Source organism: Pseudophryne corroboree, chromosome 6, assembly GCF_028390025.1.
Source record: "Pseudophryne corroboree isolate aPseCor3 chromosome 6, aPseCor3.hap2, whole genome shotgun sequence".
NCBI lineage: Eukaryota > Metazoa > Chordata > Amphibia > Anura > Myobatrachidae > Pseudophryne > Pseudophryne corroboree.
The window spans coordinates 437099338-437104654 of NC_086449.1; the positions used below are offsets into that span (position 1 = coordinate 437099338).

A 5317-nucleotide genomic window follows, 5' to 3' on the forward strand; every position below is an offset into this window, starting at 1 on the left:
GTGGTACTCTTCTCTTAAGTCTGCGCAGTATACTTTGATGCAACAGATCAATATAATACATTATGTATTCATTTTTTTTCTGCACCTATTCAGTGGACTCTCATCTGTGATCCAGGGGTATTTACCTGCCTAACACAGACAGCAGATCCACTATGCTTGATGACTCATCTTGAACTTAGTATCTTCCTCAAACTTTTTTCAAATTAGGTGCACTCTCATTAGTGTTTCAACAACCCAGTCTAATCTCTCTACCATACCACATCGAATATGCCCGATCTCGTCTGATCTTGGAATCAAAACGATGTTGGGCTGGGTTAGTACTTGTAAGGGAGACCTTCACGGAATACCAAGTGTTGTAGAGCTGTATGAACAAATTTGTTGACGTCATACAACACTAACAGCAGAAGCACCACTTCTCTCCTTTCACTTTCTGTGATTGCTATCCCTTATCTTGTGTGATGTACCTGTCGTGAGCACTTAGGCGGTACGGTCGTCTATACGGTTCCACTAAAATTGATTTGAGGCCCTCTCACGTGCCTATTGGCCCATTGTGGCCCTATCAACACAGTTTTATCTGTACTGCTCAGGGCGAGAGGGTGTAATAACAATTCATGTTTTACACCCCCAAACCAGCTTGAGATTAAGGTTGACCAGAACATACCTTATATTTGTTTATATATAGATAATTTTGTATAAAAATTACTTTGATTGGTTTTTAAACTGCTTGATTTTGATTAGAAACTGAATCCTAGAACTTGACCTTTATTTCATTGTTTCTGTGAATATCTCCCCTTGTACTATCTGTGAGATACCAATTTTAACGATGTATGAATTAAAAGTTATGTTTTATTCTAACTAAACATGACATGGTATTTACCAAGCAAATAAGATTGCGCCCACCCAAGAGTCTTCTTTTCTCTCCCTAAAGTTGCAAGGTCTGCTAGAGCTCAGGTGTACATTATTTCACCCAAAATTAAATTAGCATAATTAGCCTTATAAAAATTGTTTATAAAAGTTAATTTCCCATTTCTTCGGGACAGCTTTCCCAATTATGCGACCTATTAGAACTCCACAAAGGAGATGCATAGTTTGTACAGCAGAGCACAGTGTTGGAACTGGCCACTTCTGACTCTTCAGCCCACTAACATAATTTCTGACACTTATATATCATAGGCAAAGGGGAGGGTCCAGTTGCCCCAAACCCCCCTTTCCCCACAAATAAAAAAGGAGCTCTCTCCTTGCGCTTATAGAGAGGTGTGCCGCTGAGAACACTGCAAGTTACACCTGCACCAAATAGACAATTGAGGGAGGGGGAGTGGCCTGACTGGCAAGTGGAGTGGATGTGCCTCCTCAGAGCTCCTGGTCAGCACCTACAGAATTGCCCTAAACACATGACAGATATATTATAGAGGCAATGGGTACACCTGTACGTTACCTCGGGGAGCTGGGTGTTTCGGTTCTCGGAGCCGGAAGATGCCTCCTGCATCTCTGCGGGTTGAGGCCTGAACACCCTGTTGAAGCCGGGGACTAGATTTTTGTGGCTGCCTGACGGGTGTCCCCTGCATCCTCCGGCCCTGGGATCCAGGATTCTCTATTGCCCTGCGGGTCTCCTGCTGCCTCTCCCTACCTGCCACCTAGACGGTTGTACCCCGATCCTGTCTGCCTTCTGCCTGGGGACGCGCGGTGGATCCCCGGCGTCTGCGACCAGAAGTGCCGCCGACCGCTCTCCGGCTGGACCCGCTCATCTGCTACCCGAGGGGCGCGCTGTTGATGCCCGGCACCTGCGGCCGGAAGTGCCGCTGAAAGCTCTCTTGCTGACCCCTGGCTCCACTCGCCTGCGTCCCAGGGGGCCCGCTGAGGATCCCCGGCTCCCGCGACCGGAAGTGCCGCTGACAGCTCTCCTGCTGGACCCTGGCCCAGCTCGCCTGCATCCCGGGGGGCGCACTGAAGATCCCCGGCACCCATGGCCGGAAGTGCCGCCGACTGGTCTCCCTTGCTGGGCCCCGGACCTGGCTGCCTGCCCCGTGGAGGGTGCACTGTGGGTCCCCATCACCTGTGATCTCCCTAGCAGTGCCCCGGCCTTAACTATCTGCTGACTGGGCAGTGTGTGGTGGATCCCCGGCACCCAGGATCAGAGGTACTGTACATTATTGCCTCTGCAAGCCCCATCATACAGGTGTGCCGTTTTAGTAAAGGCTGTCAGGCTGCTGGGTTGCTGTGTCTGCTGATTGATCCGTGTACAGGATCACCAGGCTGGGTGGTCATACCCTGCTGGCTCTGTGATGGTGAGTCTCCTGCGTTCACTGGGAGCTACACTGTGTCCTCCCGATACCCGTCCCTCTCATGCCCACTGTAGGGTCAGTGTATTACTTTATTATTGTGTACAGATTGCCCCCCTCTTAGTACCCTTTGGCACTGTAAGTCAAGTGGGACTTCCGTGCGTCTCCCACCGCGGAGACACTATCTGGCTGGCACCTGGTGTCCTGCTAATTAATAACTAATTACTGGAATAATTCACTAATTGTGACACACTGTAATACCCTTTCTCAACGCTCTTTAAAAGATGAGCTTTGGTCACGAGACCTCTGTCTGGGGGTTCCACAGCATGTCTCTCTAATGTGACCTTACCTCTCTCTGGTCCCCCATTTGTATAAGAGTACTACCTAAGCTCCCTCCCTCCCCGACCTCTGAGGCGTAGTCTGCATTCCTTCTCCTACCCTCCTCCGCTATGTCGCAAAGAAACAAGAAAGGCCAAACGGCCCCTACGAACTTTTTTGGGAACAAAACTAAACCTGCACAGTCACAGCAGTCCCTCCTGGACTCGTCATCTTCCCCACAATCCTCTGACTCTGGTATCGACCCACAGATACAGGCTGTGATAACCAGCTTACTAGAAGGCGTGCAGTCCGCTTTTAGCCAAAAACTGTCCAAAGCGGTTTTGGAATTTAAAACGGAAATTGCCTCTTTGGGTTCCAGGACGGATTCTTTGGAAACAAAGACCGACGACCTCTGTCGCTCACAAGTGCGCATGGATTCGGAACTTACCAGGCTCCAGGATGAGATTGAAATGCTTAAGGAGAAGCAGGAAGATCAAGAGAATCGCTCCCGCCGGCATAATCTTCATATTCGGCATGTCGCGGAATCTGTGTACGGTTCTTCCCTGTAGACTTTTCTCAAAGATTTTTTTCAACACCTGGTACCAGACCTTCCTGATGATGACTGCATTTGCGACAGAGCCCATAGGGCTTTAAGAAGCAAACCCTCGGCATCTCAACCTCCCAGAGATGTTATTATCCGCCTACACTACTATAGATCCAAGGAGCGAATTTTGTTTGACACTCGAGACATTCCTACTATTCCCTTCTGGGACATGCACCTACAAATATTCCAGGATTTAGCTCCTTCCACCATACAGAAGAGGAGGGACCTTCAACCTGTTACGAGGATTCTCCGCCAGCATAACATCCGGTACAGGTGGGGCTTTCCTTTTCTCCTCAAAGTCTCAGCCAATAATGCCATATATCCGATTAAAACTCTAGTGCAGGGTCACAAATTACTCACAAAACTAGATCTGCTCCCGGACTCCGCCCATGCCTCCTCCTCCCCGATCTCTCCTGCATCTCAACACCCGAAGCCTCCAATGGCTGAATGGACAAGAGTGGGCCATCTACGTTCAAGGGAGGCGGACACTCCCTTGACTTTACTAGGTCGATTTCGGTGCCTCTACCCTCAATTGCCACAACGAATTGACTTTGTCCCTTTTTATGACTTTGTTTTGCTCTTGATATGACTGGGTCGGTCTCAGCGACAGGTCACAGACCCTGCTCTGTCTCGCTAGGACATATCTTGTCTTTTTCTCCCCGTGTTATGTGTTGTGGTTTTGTATGTTTTTTTTTTTATTATTTGCAGGTCACAGACAACCAGTTCTCTGAGAACCTGCTGTACGGACTTTCACCTAAAGGTCCAGTTATAACCTTTTATTGATTCAATGCGATTTCACATTTGTTATTTCAGTTTATCTAGTTAACATTTGGACTGTCATTATGTGTTATAAGGCCACTTTTGACCTCGTTACTACATGACTGCTTATGTGTTTAGAAGTTATGCAGACCTGAATAGTTTCCCCCCCTTTCCACCCCCCCCCCCCTCCCTTCCCCCTATAGACTCCCCTCCCTTCCTACCCCTACAGGTAGTACAATGTTTCTGTTCCCTACGTTTAGGGAACTTTGTTATGCTGTTGGAACTTTCCGACAGGTTGGGGACCAGAGTATTCTGGTCGCACCAGTTTCGAATCCCACCACCCCCATGCACCCTTTGTTTGTAGTGATTGCAATTTTTTCTTCACTGATACTGCGGCCCCTGATCGGGACCCACCTCTTTAGGGTTTACGCCCTTATGGGCACTCTCTGTCTCTCTTTTCACTCTATGCTATAGACTTACCTTCTCTCTTTTCCCCCTCCCTCCTGATCTTTTTAATCTCGGGTTGGACCCTTGCTATTTTTTTTTTTTACCAGCGCATTCAGTGCTTCCGGGAATCTAGAGCTTGCCCCTTCTTTACCACTCAGTCATGGCTCTGAAATTACTATCAATCAATGTTAATGGGCTAAACTCCCCCAAAAAACGTACTGTGGTTCTTAGCGCATGTAAAAGAGAAAACAGGATTTTAATACTTACCGGTAAATCCTTTTCTATAAGTCTGTAGAGGATGTTGGGGACACCAAAAGAACAATGGGATATAGACGGATCCGCAGGAGACATAGGCACTTTAAGACTTTCAAAGGGGGCGTGAGCTGGCTCCTCCCTCTATATCCCTCCCCAGACTCAGTTTGAACTGTGCCCGGAGAGATGGACATTACGAGGAAAGAAATTAACAACAAGGTGAGCATCATACCAGCTCATGCCATAAACATGCCGAATAACATGGCATTCAACTGAACACATGCCAACGAACATGAACAAAATTCAGCAACACGCTGAAGAAACAATAACACAACCTGTGTGTAACCAGAACTAAACTGCAGATACAGTACGCACTGGGACGGGCGCCCAACATTCTCTACGGACTTATAGAAAAGGATTTACCGGTAGGTATTAAAATCCTGTTTTCTATTACGTCCTTGAGGATGTTGGGGACACCAAAAGAACCATGGGATTATACCAAAGCTCTATAACGGGCAGGAGAGTGCAGATGACTCTGCAGCACCGATTGACCAAACTTTAGGTCTTCATCGGCCAAGGTATCAAACTTGTAAAACATAGCAAACGTGTTTGACCCCGACCAAGTAGCAGCTCGGCAAAGTTGTAATGCCGAGACACC

At 47.9% G+C, this 5317-nt stretch overlaps 1 pseudogene; it reads left to right on the forward strand.

Moving 5' to 3' along the window:
* The first annotated feature begins 244 nt into the window (after positions 1-244).
* On the forward strand, positions 245-362 carry LOC134937385 (5S ribosomal RNA; annotated as a pseudogene).
* The last annotated feature ends 4955 nt before the right edge of the window (positions 363-5317 follow it).